Source organism: Neofelis nebulosa, chromosome 3 (genome assembly GCF_028018385.1).
Source record: "Neofelis nebulosa isolate mNeoNeb1 chromosome 3, mNeoNeb1.pri, whole genome shotgun sequence".
NCBI lineage: Eukaryota > Metazoa > Chordata > Mammalia > Carnivora > Felidae > Neofelis > Neofelis nebulosa.
Window position 1 is genome coordinate 11,849,342 of NC_080784.1, and position 16,763 is coordinate 11,866,104.

The following is a 16,763-nucleotide window of genomic DNA, read 5'->3' on the forward strand; positions in this document are numbered from 1 at the left end:
TATCCCTATGCAAATATATTAATATTAATAAACATTTCAAATTAATACATATCTCATATCAAACAATATTTGACTATTACACATTTGATTCAAGATTTGTTCAGCCAATACTTATACCAACTATCAAAAATTCATGTTCATAATTCGTGTGTGTGTATAGCTATATCTATATCTATATATATCTATATATCTATATATAGATACACAAATTCTACACTCCCTGTTTTTAAAGATGCATCACTCTATTGTCTTTCACTGATTATTTTGCTTTTAAATCATTTCTTCTGGTCAATCATTTTGTCTTGATACCTACTGGCACATTGATTAGTTTGTGACACATCAAAAATAAAAAAAGTCAGAAAAAGTGTAGAGTGAAGAAATATTGTAACAGAACTAACTTGAGTTTGCTCCTTGGTGAATCACAGATAGAAACCATAGCAGGTAGAGTTGTTGCACAAAGCAAACTATTTGCAGCAAACAAGGAGATCATGGAAAATAACTGCCACAACTGTGATTTACCAAACAAAGGTAAATGGGTTCCTTTTATTTAGGGTTAGGGATAAATACTTACAAAGGGAGGCCTTGTTCATCATTTGTAGAGGCAGGCGTAGCATTGCTCTTGTGACTTAAGGAAACATGACAATCAATGCATTGTATGTCATGTAAATGAGGCTTGTGCCTTGGGCAGAGATCTTAGTATTATAGTGAGCTAAAGGTAACTGTTGGGAACTCCAGGAGTCACTTCATGGTCTATCTGTGCAGGCCTGAGTTGGCATTAAGTTCAAACTGGCCTGGGTGGTCTGGGTCGCTGGAGTTCCTCCTCCAGGGGGTGGTTATTGCTTCCGGGGTAGTTTTGATTTCCCACAGGGGATGCTTTGCCTGTATGGTCTTTCGCCACAGTGACAAGATAAACTGGAAACAAGAGATTACAGAAAATTATGCGACAAAGATCGGTGGGTACAAGCAGGTGAGCAGTAAAGGTCATGTCTTGGGGTGTAGCTGGTGACAATATTATAGCAAAAGAAGTTTTTAAGTGTCATTGCAGGAGCATATATTAAAAGAGGCTGTGGCCTGAAAGCTCACAGAGAGAAAAAACTGAGAGGGTTGGGGTGGGAGGTCAGGACATAGCAATTATTCTGCATTGTTCTCTTCAACTTATTAACCACTAAGTTCCCTGGAAAGAAAATACACACTTGGTTCCTATGAATTACTGGAGCTGTACTTCACATTTTTGTCATCATTTGATAAATAGTACAGTTAAAACATGCATCAGTGTTTTACCTTTCTTGACATTTTAGACACATAGCATTTGGAAAAAGAAACTAATTATAGAAACTTTCTCTTGATTAACCCAAAGTATTTTAGTAAAACAATATCTTGATTAAGCCACATAAATCATAACTCTTAATGTTTTTATCAATGGAGATCATGTATATTTTTACTGAGTCCAAATCAATAACAGAAATAAATTAATGATGAAGTAGCAAAGACCATATGGTAAATTCAATTAAATTAATTAAGAATTTAATTAGAAACAAACATGTGCCTAGTAGTCTATTAAATATTGAAGGGCACCCAAAGGAAGCACAGGGTACAGAACATGTTCTCCAGATACATACAACAGCACTTGAAAAATACATGAGATACACACCTGAACTAATTAAGATTAAGGTAATTCAGAACTTTGGAATTGGAGTGGCATGGGTAAAAAAACTTAGAACCCCAGCTTCTAAATCTTTAACTTTGGGCACATTGCTTGAATTCTTTAATCCTCAAGGCCTCAACTATACAATGGGACTATGAACAAACACATCAATGGATTGCTTCAAGAGTAAAATGAGGTATGAATATAAAATAGTTCATGAAATACCCATCATTCTGTAGATATTTTTAAAGTGGTAAAACATGAAAATATGGTGGTTCATTCACCTGACACAGTAATGGCTACATAGTATCTAACCTTATAGAGATGCAATGATAGGGATATTAAGAGGAAAGACTACATCTGTGTACAGCATGATGCTATATGGAATGGTATAAAAATGATTTTTTGGATAGGTTGAAATTACAGGTGATATTTATTTTATGTTTTATTTTGTCTATATACTCTTCAAATTTTTTGGAATAGTTTTTATAACAGTCATGTATTACTTTTTAACCAAGAAATTGAGTAATGAATGAGATACATTGTACTCATCAGTGTTCTCATGAAGTAGAACCAACTGGAGAGAGAGAGAGAGAGAGAGAGAGAGAGAGAGAGAGAGAGAGAGATTGGTTGATTGATTGATTGATTGATTATGAGGAACTTGCTCACACAATTATGGAGGATGAGAAGTCTCATGATATTCCATCTGTAAGCTGAAGACTAGCAAAGCCCGTAGTCTATCGTCCATACACTCTGTGTCCAAAGGCCTGAGAACCAGGGGACCCACAGGTGTCAGTCAGCCCCAGGGGCAGACAAGAATGGTGATCCAGATTCACTGTTAGCTGAAACACAAATTCTGCTTTCCTCCAACTTTTCATTCTATCAGACCTTCAGTGGTTTGGATCCTGTCCATTCACACTGGAGAGAGCAATCTGCTTTACTCAGTCTACCAATTCAAATGCTACACTCTCCCAGAAACACCAATAATAGACATACCCAAAAATGGTAAGCCAACTTCTCAGCACCCTGTGATCCAGTCACACTGACACATAAAATTATCCTTCACATATATTGCACAGACATGATATTTTAAGAACAATTAGGTATGGAAAATTTACTATCAGAATAAATACTATCTCTTCCACCTTTCTGTAGTTGTAAGAAGGTTATGCATGTAGGGCATACGCTTGAAAGCACTGGATATAGTGATGGCTCCCTCTTTGAAATATTTTGTATTAGTCTTCTAGGGCTCCCATAATACAATATCACAGATTGGATAGATTAAATAACAGAAATATTTTAAATCACAGTTCTGGAGGTTAGAAGTCCAAGACCAATGTGCCAACAGAGTTAGTTTCTGGTGAGATTCTCTTTCCGACTTCTAGATGTTTGCCTTCTCATTGTGCACTTACGTGTCCTTTCTTCTAGGCAAATGGGGAAAGGAGATCTTTGGTGTCTGTCTTTTCTTATACAGATACTAGACAAACCAAATTTGGGCCTCACAATTAGTCACTTAACCTGACCTATCTCCTGAAAGGTCCTGTCTCCAAATACAGCCACACTGGGGGATAGAGCCCCAACATATAAATTTTGGGGGGACATAATTCAGTCCATGACATCTTTATTGATTTAAACTTCTATAAGACACAATCTCTTTTGATGTCTCTTATTCTTTTACCAAACCATGATACTGATTTTGTGGGTGTGTAAAATGTGTGTGGGTGCACAGAGTATCCTACTAGAAAGAATCCCATGATTGTTTATATTCTTTGCTGTTGTCGTCCTGAAGTTATTAGTAATTTTTATTAATGAATTTTGTTTTATACAGCAGGTTTTGGTTCCCAGGAAAATTAGGTGGAAGGTGCAGAGATTTCCCAAACACCCTCATCCCTGCCCACACACTGTTTCCTCCACTTATCACTATCCCCCACTAGAGGATGAATCTATTACAATTGACTAAACTACACTGACACATCATTATCGCTCACAGTCCATACTTTATGTAAGGGTTTTCTTTTGCTTTTGTATATTTTATGGATTTTGACAAATTATATAATGACATGTACCCACCATTCTCCTATCGTGCAGGATAGTTATACAGCCCTAAAAAATTTTTGTGCTGCCTATCCGTCCCTCCCTTCCCCGAACCCCTTGATGGTCACTGATCTTTTCACTGTCTCCGCAGTTTTGTTTTTCCAGAGTATCATGTAGTTGGAATCATACAGTATACAGCCTTCTCAGATTGGCTTCTTTCACTTGATAATATGTATTATATATTTCCTCCATGCTTTTCCATGGCTTGATAGCTCATTTCTTCTTATCAGTGGATCATACTCCATTGTCTGAATATACAAAGTTTATTTATCCATTTTCCTACTGAAAGATATCTTGGGTGCTTCCAGGTTTTAGTAGTTTGTTTTTTTTTTTTCCATAAGACTTTTAATATGACTCCACTCTCTTCTTACTTGCATGGTTTCTAGGAGAAATTATACATAATTCTCTTTGTTCCTTAAGTTTTTTTCCCCTTCTAACTTTGTTCAAGATTTTTTCATTATCTTTGATTTTCTGAAGTTCAAGTATGATTTGCCTCAGTATAGCCTTTTTTCTTTTTACATTTATCCTTCTTGGTGTTGTCCTTAAGATCTCTGCAGATCTTCCTAGATCTGCAGTCAGGTGTCTGACATTAATCTGAGGACATTTGCAGTCATTTATTGCTTCAATTATTTCTCCTGTTCTTTTCTCTTTCTCTGGCATTCCAATTTATGCATTTCGTGCCTTATGTAGTTGCCCCACAATTCTTGGATATTCTTTTTTTTTTCCAAATACTTTTCTCTTTGCAGTTTTTGCAGTTTCTATTGTCTAATCCTTGAGATCAGTCATGCCCAATATTTTCCTGTGTCCAGCAAAGACATTTTTTTTTTACTACACTGTGTTTAATGTCTAGCATTTTTTTATTCATTCCCAGAATTTCTGTTCACATTATCCATATGTTCTTGCGTGTTGTCTATGTTGTCCTTTAAAGTCCTAGCATATTAATCATAGTTTTAAGAAAATCTCGTATCTGTTTAATTCCTAATTCCTTGCCATATCTGTCTCTGGTTCTGATGGTTGTTCATTTTCTTCAGACTGCATTTTTCCTCTGAGTGTGCCCTGGGATTTTTGTTGAAAGGTGTGTATGATCTGCGTGAAAGAAACTGCTATAAATCTTTGTTTACTAATGCAGTAAAGTGTGGGGGAATGGGATGTATTCCGTAATCCCATGATTAGGTGTCAGGCTTTTGGTGGGGCTGTGTACCTGAATTGTGAACCTCACCAGTGCTGCTCTTCTTTGCTCGAATAGGTGAGATGCAATGGCTGAAGTTCACTGAAGCAGTGTTTCCCCTCCCCCCCACCCCCCAAAAAAACGGCTAGAGGGGGCTGAAGTCGGGGAGCTCCTTGCTTGCAAGTGTCAGACTCCAGTGAAAGTGTCTCCTCAGAGCAAGTTTTGTTAAGAAGAACAGTAAACTTTGGTGTATTTCGGAACGACTCATTTTCCCCTCTGTTCACCAGAACCCTGAGGGGATTTTTCTACAGGATTCACTGTGAGGCCTGGTGCAGCTCCAAGAGGTAAAATTGGGTCCCCCTGGAGTTTTTCCTCTCTCACGCTTGTCTACACGGAGACTCCAGCAATTCGCCAATTACAGTTGTGGTTTTCCAGCCCCAGTACTGGTTCCTGTGCAGGTTTCTCCACGTGGCTTTCTGGTCATAGTTGTGATTCTCTGTATCTGCTTGTCTCTCACTCTCTCTGATTTTGGAGGCAAGAGTTTGCCCTGGGAATCTGACTTCTCTGAAAGATCTATGAAGAGGTTGATTTTTTAGTTTGTTCAGGTTTTTTACTTGTCATTATGATGGAGTGAAGACTTCCACGCTTTGTAAATGCTGGACTGGACACCAGAAATAAATCAAGTTCTCAGCAATTTTTTTAACAAGGGGCCCACATTTTTGAGTACTGCAACTTGTGTAGGACAGACCGTTAGGGTGCTCAGAGGCTCTCTCCTGCCTGCTTCCTCTCTCCCTTCCTGTTTTGTTCTCACCCTCATCCATACGACTGTCTAACCATCTGTCCTCTGCTGACTTCTCCCAGATGCACTGCCTACTTGGGATCTTGATTCTCATATCTAGTAAAATTCTGAAATATTTTCCTTGGAGATTTGTCATCATCATCATGAGGATCACCATACACATAATCACACAATCGAAAACAAACGAAAGTCTGAGAATCTTTTTATGTTTAATTCTTGTATTCCCTTTAGATTCTCCATCCAATTTAAGAGAATGTCCTTCCAGCTCTACCTCCAAAATCAATCCCAAGGTAGGCCACATCTCATCCTTTCTATTATTCTGGCATTAACTGCTATCAGTAATCAGGCCGCATATAGTATGAACCCATGTATATGAAGTGTCCACAAAAAAACAAATTTATAGAGACCAAAAGCACAGTAGTGGTTGCCTGAGGTTTGGGATGGGAATGGAGCTTAACTGTAGGTGGACATAATGGATCTTTGGTGGGAAATGAGGGGGAGGGTATTCTACAACCAATTCATGATGATGGTTAAACTGTTGGGTAGTTACTAAAAGTCAATGATTTGTACACTTGAGATGAATAAACTTGGTGATATATAAAATATACCTCAACAAAGCTATTGGAAAATAAGTAAATCCTTAATCTGTTCCTTTTCTCCTAAACCTGTACCTATAGAATGTATTCTCTACTCAACTGCCAGAATAAAAGTTCCATCAGTCACTCCTTGTCAGGTTTCCATTTTGTATTCCACTACAGTCTCAGTGCACTTGGCTGCTTTTGATTCATGTTTCTTGAACTAGCAAACATTATTCCTGACTTGGGCTATGCTCGTATCTGTTGTTATCTTGGCTCATTGGTTGGTGTCTTCTCATTATTCAAGCGTAATATCAAAACTGAAAAGAGCTTCCTACATAGCCTAGCTAAATCGCTCCCTCACTTTATCCTAATTTTCTTCATACCAAATATTGGTCTCCTAAATTCTTCTTTCTGTGTTTATGTTTATGTCTTTAGATTTGCTTCTTCCACCAGAATGGAAGTTCCTTGAAAGCAGGGATTCTGCTTATTGGTTCACCATGAAATTCCTAATGCTAAGATTAGTAGCTGTTATAGGTTAGGGGCTTCCATACTTCCTGATTGACCTTAGAAATGAAGCCTAATAGTGAATTCAAAAGACAGCTTTAATTGTATAAGAAAAAAGATTTAAAAAGAAATCTAAGACACAGAGCTGCACATCTTTTCCTAAATACTGTGTCATTTTTCATAACATTCATAATATAAATGGGTCTTTAAAATGTTACCCATGCCAGACTTTTTTATCCACATTCCTCATCATTATAATTTTACTACTACTACTTACCAAACATGGCATGTTCTAGCCTCAAACTGCTTTATAAATGATAACTGACATTAATTAATTAGTCATTATCAATTGATTTGTTGAATTAATCTCATTTCTAAAATTTCATTTTTATTAAAGATAATTAAGAAGGTGTCCAAACAGGATCTCAAGCCATATCTAATCATATCTCCTGTGCATATATTGTGTCTCAGTAAGAAATTGGAAATTCTTTTTTTCTGTGTATTTCTAAATTAGTGCAGTTAAAGTGACCTTCAGCTAACACCTAATTTATTCATAGTCTCTCACTTTTCTTTCTAGATCTCAAAAATCTTAAAAATGTCCTATGATAATACATGTTCTTCTCATAGTCCAAAAAGCTCACAGGCAATCAGAATAAATTCACGATTTCACTTCCTTATCTTTCAAAGTATCTTGAATTTTTATTTTTATTAATAATGTTTAGAAAGCATTTCTGCATTTTATCATACTATATTTTATCCTCAGATTTGGGATATTAGTAAATAACAACAAAAAAAACCCCAATCCACATTTACTCTTTATATATAATGCTACACAGAGAACTTCTAACCGCCAGCAACAAAATATCAACAAAGTATGAAAGAAGAGAACTCATCTTTTCACTAGTATTTCCAAAGTATTTAATACTTTCATGTTCTTCATTAAGAGAGATAAGAAGATACTTTAAACACTGTAAAACCCATCCTAAATATCTGTTTTATATCATTTAAGTAGTATGAAGTATAGTAAAATAGTAACACTCCCCGAATGGCAGGTTAAAAGTCTCAGTATTTATGTTTGCTATCTTTATTTTTTAAATTTTTTTAATGTTTATTTTTGAGAAACAGCATGAGCAGGGGAGGGGCGGGGCAGAGAGAGAGAGGGGGAGACAGAATCCAAAGCAGGGTCCAGGCTCTGAGCCTTCTGCACAGAGCCTGATGCACAGCTTGAACCCATGCACTGTGAGATCATGACCTGAGCGGAAGTCAGACACTTAACTGACTGAGCAACCCAGGTGCCCCTTGTGTTTGCTCTCTTATCTCTGTCAGTTACAGCAAAACTGAATAGGATTCAAACTATTCTATGGAGATCTATTGCCAACATACCAAAAATAACAAAATGTCATAAATGACATGGCTGAGTCAACAACAAAATAGTATAAAACAATATTTTCTTACTTGTAGTCCTTTAAAAAAATCTAGCTTTAAATTTAGTGTCTTATCATTTGCACATGTTGGTGACCATATTCACAGTACAACCTGAAGTCTCCTTTGATGTAGGCATTTCCCTCCCATCGTCTGCTTTTATAATCTTTTTCACTCAAATTCCAACCAAACAAAAACCAAAAATTTACAAAGTTCGTGTTAGTGTATCAAACAATATTTCTGGCTGAAAGTAGGTTCGCTAAATACAATTTTGTGTTACTGTTTAGAACAATTGGAAACCGACTTAGTTGAATGACTGAATATATTTTTATCTTAATTTGTTATTAGAGGGAAAAATTCCTATAAGCAGTGTTAACTGCTTTTTCTCTGAATATAGCACATAATGTATATGAATAATGTGTATTCATATCCTTTTCCTATTTTGTCTCCATTTAAATCAGTTACTCTTTATAAGGTTAACCACACAGTTTTGAATATATGGTCGTATGTTTTAGTTGCAATGTAAATTTATATATTAAGGGAGTTACTAGGGTGGAAAATCTATTATTAGTTTTACTATCACCATTTACAATAATGGCAAGAGTATGTATTAGTTAGTTTCCTAGGGCTGCTATAACAAAGCAGCACAAGCTGGAGCTTTGAAAACACCACAAATTTATTCTTTGACAATTCCAAAATCAAGGTTGGTGTTGGTGTCATTTGAAGACACCGAGGGAAGATCTGTTTCACGCCTCTGTCCTAGTTTCTGGTGGTTGACAGAAGTTTTTGGTGTCCCTTGCCTTATAGATGTATCCATCCAATCTCTGCCTCCATGTTTTCATATTCAAATTTCCCATTTCTTAAAAGAGCATCCTTCATACTGGTTTAGAGCCCAAGCCAATGCAGTTTGACTTGACTACACCTGTAAAACACTATTTCCAGATAAGGTTACATATCGAGGTTATGGGTAGATGTGAATTTGGGGAGAGGGCACTGTTCAACCCAGTCCTCTCCACCTTCTGTCCCCCCACCAATCCAAGTCCTTCTCATGTGCAAAATACATTTACTCAATCTCAACATCACTAAAAGTCTTAACCCATTCAAGCATTAACTCTGAATTTAAAATCTCATTTAATATCAACTGAAAAGTATTCCAAATCTTATAAAATCAGATATAAGTGAGCCTCTGCATATTGCCCATCTGAGGACAAAATTCCTTTTTGTTCAGTGATGAGCACAACGAGAAAACCGGTTATCTGCTTCCAAGATACAGTTATGGGACAGGGATGGAATATAGATTCCCATCCCAAAAGGGAGACACTGAAACAAACAAACAAACAAACAAAATATATATATATATAGGGGTTACTGGTATAAAGCAAGCGTGGATCTCTTAAGAGCAAATTCCAATAGGTCTCTAGGCCTGGGAGTCATCTCACATGGCTTGATGTTCTGCCCTCTCAGCCCTGGGACAGCCCACAGTCCTGGCCATCCAAGGCACCAGACTTGTCTTTTCTGGCCTCAGCATCCTTGTCTCTGGTCTCAGCATCATTCTTCGTTTTGTCCCATCTCCCTCCTTTTTAGTCTAGGCCAGTGGTGTAGCTATAAAATTCTCGGAAGCCTTATTATTGTTTTTCTGGGTTGTCAAGGGGATCCATACCATCAAATATGAGGATTCTCCACAGATCCCTCCTGGATAATCCCATCTCTATTCCTGGCTTCTGCAGAGAGGTTTATTGGATCCATAAGTCACATTCCTCATCTCTTTAGTGAAGATTTCCCAGATACACCCTTGGGTTTGTTTCCCAGGCCTACTGTCCTGATATACTGGGAAATTTTCAAGTCGTCAAGTGCTGATAACTTCGTGCTTTTCAGTTTCTCTCTTTCCTCTCACATTTCACCCTAAGCAGCAAAGAGAAATCAGGCTTCATCTTCTCCACACTGCTTGGATAGTTCCTCAACTAAATATCCAAGTTTGTTATTTACATGATCTACTTTCCACCCAACAGAAGTTAATTCAGTCACATCCTCTGCTACTTTAAAGCAAAGGATCATCTTATTCCAGTGTCCAATACCATGTTTCTCATTTGTGTCTGAGACCTTACCAGAAGCACTTGAACATATTTCTGGCAGCATTCGGGTAGTGATAATACACATTCTCCCCAGATAACAGACATTTTCTCTACATCTCTTCTAGCTTCTTTTTGAGACCTCACCAGAATTGCCATTAACATCAATTTTTTTTTAATTTTTAACAATTATTCATTTTTGAGAGAGAGAGAGAGAGCGAGCGAGCATGAGTGGGGGAGAAGCAGAGAGAGAGGGAGACACGGAATTCAAAGCAGGCTCCAGGCTTTGAGCTGTCAGCACAAAGACCAGCACTGGGCTCGTACTCATGAACTGTGAGGTCATGACCTGAGCCCAAGTCCAACACTTAACCAATTGAGCCACCCACGTGTCCCAACATTATTTCTAAAAACAATCTCTTTAAGGCTATCTCGGTATCTCTATCCTAAGCATCAAAATTCTTCCAGCCTCTATTACCAATTCCAAAGCCACTTTCACCTTTTCTGTATTTGTTGCAGTTCTACCCAACTGGCTAGTACCAATACCTGTATGTTTCCATGGGCTTTTATAACAAAGTGCAACAAACCAGGGGGTTTAAAACAACAGAAACGTATTCTGTTACAGTTGAGCGGCTCAAAATCCAAAATCAAGGTATCAGCAGGGTTGGTTCCATCTGAAGACTGTGAGGTAGAATCTGCTCAATGCTGCTTTTCCTAGCTTCTGGAAGCTGTCAGAAATTCTTGGTGTTCCTTGCCTTGTAGATGCATCATCCCAATCTCTGTTTATATCATGTTTTGTTTTCCTTCTGTGTCTCTATGTCCAATTTCCTGCATTTCTATGTAGGAATCCACTTTTCATAATTTGAGAATGCACTATTCAACCCAATACAGCATATTTTATGGAAATAGATAAACCTGATAAGATGATATATTCACCGAATAGCTGAAAATTTAACTATTATGTCAACTCAATATTTGGAACTGTGTCCATGTAATTCCTTGAATTTGAAGAAACTGAGAAAAAATGACATAAAATAATTTGGTGCCTCCACTTTCTATAAAACCATCATTATAATATGAATGCCTACTTTACTAACAGAAATTACTACTGATTACTAGTGACCAAACAAAAGGTTAAATATTAAAATTTAACTGGTAAACTTGAATTGATCAGTAACTTACCTTTGAATATTACAAGTTTTATCCTATTTACTTCTCATTCCCCTTCCCTGCCCCACATAAGCTATTATTTAGTCCATTTTAACAACTAGGGAAATTAAAGGTCACAAAGATTTAGTTCTTGATTAATGCGGGAATGAGGAGACAGATCTGTTTAATGGCATGTGTTAGCATGCTAAACATGATTATTTTACTACAGTCTTCTTCAAGAATTTTTGCTTTGTGCTATTTCCTTTATTACTAAATCTTTCTTCTAGTCTTAGATAAATTTTATCATCATAAATTCCTTTATGATTCCTTTAACTTGAAGGCAGTCTTGCATAACATCTACTGGAGAAAGGATGGTCGTTTTGGTACCATTCAACTTTCATTAACAAAATATTAATGAAGGCCATATAATGTATATGCTGATATAGAAATTTATATCTAGGCAGGCTTACAATTATGGTTTTATCAAAGAAATTATTTAAGAGTCAGTCTCATATTCACTATGTATTAAAAAAGGAACTAGGCTTTGGGCAAAGAAGACTGTTCATCAGAATTGAAAGTAAGATTCATGTCATTATTAGTGTTTTCCTTGGGGCCATGGTGCTTGTAACTGCAGTGTCTTCTGTCCTTTCTTCATTGTGTTCTTGGAAAATGGGAGTAAGTGGGGGAGTGGGCACACGGTGGGGGCTCTGGAGGAGGATAAAAATAGAATTTGTGGATTTATCTACCAGTCAGAAATTTTCTTTAGTAGCTTAAAGTGACTGATGACCATGATTATTACATTAATTTTCATGACACCCTTGGGCGACAGTCTGAAGTATCATTTTCGCTATTTTTAGAGAGAGAAACCTAAGATTCTCAGATTAAATAACTTTGCACAGGGCAAACAAGTCCTGAAGTGGGAACAGTGTTCCCAGAACAGGACTTAAGTCGACTCTTTTGTAAAAGTACAGGAAATCTTTCACCAAAGGCAGAATTGTAGTTGCAGATGGGCCTCTTAACGTCCCGTAGGCTTCCGACGCGGTGCACAATAGACAGTCTGAACATCTGGATTCAAATCCAGCATCTACCTCGATTATTTCTTAACCAGCGCACGACTTTATGCAAGTTACTTAACTTCTCTGAGCCTCAATTCCTACCTAACAACTTCACTTCACTGTGTTTTTGAGACTGACTGAAAGCGTATATACCCGAAAACACTAAGCTCACAGTTTGGCACATAACAGGCGCTCCTGGAAACATCCACGTCAGTTCATTACATCCACGCATGCCTCCAGGACACAAGATTGCAAGTCACAGTTAGAAGTCTATTCCTACCTTTAATGACCCTCAGATTAAGTCTCTGAAAAACATTTATTTAACAAGCCTGTTGTTCTCAGCCTGGCATGCTTGAAGTACATTAAAAAGCACCTGTTTGGCTCTTGCAGAAAATCAGGACTGAAGAATGACTAACCTCGTAAGCCAAGCAGAGTCAGGAAATGCTACTCGCGTGTATTTCAAACTGGAATTGATGTTTGCTCCATAAAGCAGGCAGGCTACAGTGTAAGTCTCAAATATAGTAAACCGTCAACAAAATGTTAAGGGTAGAAGAAAAGCGTCATATAAATATCAGAGCACTTCTGGTGGAGACATGATGCAGACCCAGAAATTACAGCTTGACTGGTTTTAGGCACTTTATTCCACTAAGGATTGAAAGTGTAATTATTAAACATTTGTGAAATTTCTTCATAGAATATTAACGTAATACTCTTAAACATTTCATTGTAGAAATCTAGGCTCCATTCTAGTAATCCTAAAACTTGAATGTAGGTTTTTTTTTTAAACTTTTTAAAAAGTTTTTATTTATTTTGAGGGAGAGAGAAAGAGAGCTTGAATGGGAGAGGGGCACAAAGAGAGAAGGAGACAGAGAATCCCAACCAGGCTGGACACTGGCAGTGCGGAGCCTGATGTGGGGCTCACAACCATGACCTGAGCTAAAAACAAGAGTCTGTCGCTTAACTGACTGAGCCACCCAGGGGCCCCTAGATTTGAAAATAGTTTTAAGGTAGTAATGATCAGGGGAAAATATTTTAAGTATCTTTTATCTATGAAGTATACTTTATTGACTGATCCTTCAAACTGTGCTCTTGAGTTAAAATTATAACATAGACATTAATTCCTCTCCCACAAATATTAGGTCTAAGTTTACATGATGTATTTTACAGCAATAAAGTCATCTTCATTTTGCATTTTTTGAATATTTGAAGCTTCTCTTAGAAATGTTTTCCTCCTTTAAAAAGTCTATCAAATGCACATGCCTATCTTTCATACAACATTTCCTCATTCTTATGTAGAGAGAAGACAATAAAATATAACTGTCACTCTTTTGGGATGTTGTTTTAGGGTTCAACAACAACAGACAGACAAAAGACATCAAAAATACCTTTGTAGCTATGTCCAAAAGGAAATATTTTCAGGCAGGGTAGACAGGAAATACACCGTGCAAATTACAGCGAGCGAAAATGCCTTGGTTAAGAGTGGGTGCATGTATTCACGGAGCCCCCATCAAGAGCTGATTCTTGGCTTCTTGTGAGGCTTTGCCTGATCGTCTAGGGGTGGTTCTCACCTCAGAGCTTATCTGCAATTTAAGTGCAATATATGTTGATTTAAAAACCATTTTAGAGCTACAATTTTTTCCAAGGAAGTTTAGTTTGTAATTAAGTCCTTGTTTCTGGGAATCAAGTTTGCATATTAAAAAATTTAAAAAAATGAGCATTAACAATTAAAACTGTCATTATAGGTTAATACCATTCCCAATATATTCATAGATCAAATAGATTAAATGTGTCTTAACATCAGTACGTGTCTATCACACTAAAAGCAAAAAAAAAAAAAAAAAGTATGTGAATGGAATAAATTATTTCCAAAGAATCAAAAGTTAACTACCCTTTGTTATATTTAATAAAACCTGTGAATTGCATATTTGCTTGTATTCTTGAGTTATTTACATGGGGGCCAATAACTTAAAAAGTTTCTGGAAGGCATAACGCTTGTGATGACTAGGGCAGGTGTGAAGAATACAAGACTAAATCCTATGTCAAACCTATTATATACTTAGGAGAGTCTTTGGCAAAGAAATTGAATGCAAATATGAAAACAAACGGTTGTCATATATAGTGGCAATATAATAAATCCTTTATCCATGAATTTAAGCTTTTATGAACCTATTTATATTTTCAGTACTTACCACGTTTTAATATAATAAACACCATAGATTTGCTACCAGTAAAACCTTAAGGAGATCGGTTGTCCACATCTCAAAAAACATGGTTATATATTGACAAACACACACACACACACACACACACACACACACACACCTTAAACACTTCCAATTGCTCTGCTGTCAATAGATCAGCCCAAGGATATACAGCAAAAACCAAAAGAGAGAGCCAGAAAGAGGGGGAGGAAAGAGGGAGGGAGGGAAAAAGGGAAGTAAAGGGAAAAGGAGGAAAAGAGGGAGGGAGGACAGGACGAAAAGACAGAAAAAGAAGGAATCCAAATTTCAAAGAGTACACCTAGTGTATTGTATTTTGCTGTTATAACTTGGAGGAAAAAAAAAGTCTCTTATGAGTTTATGAAGTCTATAAAAAAGGGACAGAATTTTCACACAAAAGCTAATAAACATGGTAGAAAATAGAGGCAAAAAACAAAAAACAAAAAAAAGCCAAGAAAGGAAAATGAAGACACTACTGGTAATTTGGGACAGAAAGAAAAACTATAATAACTAGAGTATCATTAGACATGGCAGAAATCTTCCGACAAAGCCTGCCCTGATGCCTGAGGTGATTCACATCTCCGGGTGTGCATTGGGGTTGTGAATCCATTGAGGAAGAGAACAGAGAGCCGCGCTTCAAACCAGTGAATTAGGACTTTTCATAAGAAGGCAGGACAAGGTTTGACTGTTCTTGAATGTGCTGATCCTGCAGAATTCTAGAAGACAGAACATCTGGTAAATGGGAATTTTATCATTCTAGAGTATTCACATGTGTCCCATATTTACTCATTACTGCAAAGACAGTAGCTTTTGTTTGACTAACTGGCTTACCTTTAGTAAAAAATCATTTCAGAACCCTGAGCATGCCTAGGAACGTAAGAAGCAGGAAAGGACTCCACTGCCAGGCAACTATGGAGGTAACCGGAAGAAGCAAGGGTGTTGTTGGAAGTAACTCTGATTACTTCAGTCATTTCTTTGGTTTAGTTTGTGAAGGAGGGTCTTATTTAGAAGTTTTACTGTTACTTCAGAAAATGTTTTGGGATAAACCATTTCATTGTCTGTGACTCCCATTCTTGAATTTATCTAAGTTAATGCTTTGATTCTGGCTTATACGTGTATTCTAGTCAAAGCAAAATATTAATGAAAATTTGAATATTGATTCTAAAATGTCTTCTATTGGAGCCGTCATTCCTCCTTGGTGTCACTGCCACAGTCAGAAGACAGCATTGTGGTGCTTAATGGAGCTTTGTAATGCTTCCCTCCCTGTGGTATCTGGAAATTAGTCATTCCTTACCCCCCTCCGCTTGAGGGACACTCTGATATATGATGATGTAAGCACTTATCATATTGTTTCATCACGACTATCTGTGCCTCAGAAAAACCTAACAAGTGAGCTCTGTTAAGTAGCCTCTGAACTGTTCATCCTTAAATTCCATGCAAAAAAGCATAAAATGTGACAGAGCTTTCTGGATTTTAGCGGTTTTTTTTTTCCTTCAAGTGGGTTCAAGGAGAGCGATCAATTTTTATTAATGTTATTATATATTAAATGTAAAAATAGGATATCAGAAATTAGTTTATTAAACCTGCTGAGATTTAAATCTGTTTAGCTTTGGAAAAGAAATTTATATCTAGTGTTTTCTAGACCCTGCTTCATTTTTAAACCCTTACGAGTTCATACATCTTAAATTCCGAAATTTGAGAACCCCATTGTGTAGCACAGAGCATTTAAAAGAATTAAAAATTTACTTTTTGCCATTAAATGCAACTTGGTAGGCATTAATTTTTCAGTTTTTCCCACTACTAACCCTTTTGTCAGGTATTAGGACAGAAAAGCCTTGTTTCTTAGTCTAGCATTTTCCACATTAGTATCAAACTAATCATCCACATAGACAAACGAGTGATTAATTTTTTCCAAATAAATTATTTGCTAAGATCCTTTTTATAAATTGTTAGTTTAAACCAAGATCAACTATTAGTATTGCAATAGGTGATAGTTTTCAAGAGTTTAATAAGCAAAATTCAGTCTGTTGGCTTTACAATTTCAACAAGATATAATTTATCAAA

The 16,763-nt window shown here is 36.8% G+C and overlaps 1 long non-coding RNA gene across 1 annotated transcript in view; it reads right to left on the minus strand.

The window, feature by feature from the left end:
• Positions 1–507: 507 nt before the first annotated feature.
• Positions 508–16,763, minus strand: part of LOC131506373 (uncharacterized) — a 109,172-nt gene continuing 92,916 nt past the window's right edge. Inside the window, exon 4 of the long non-coding RNA XR_009258899.1 lies at positions 508–912. This is a non-coding gene — a long non-coding RNA (uncharacterized LOC131506373). The remainder of the gene's footprint in view (positions 913–16,763) is intronic.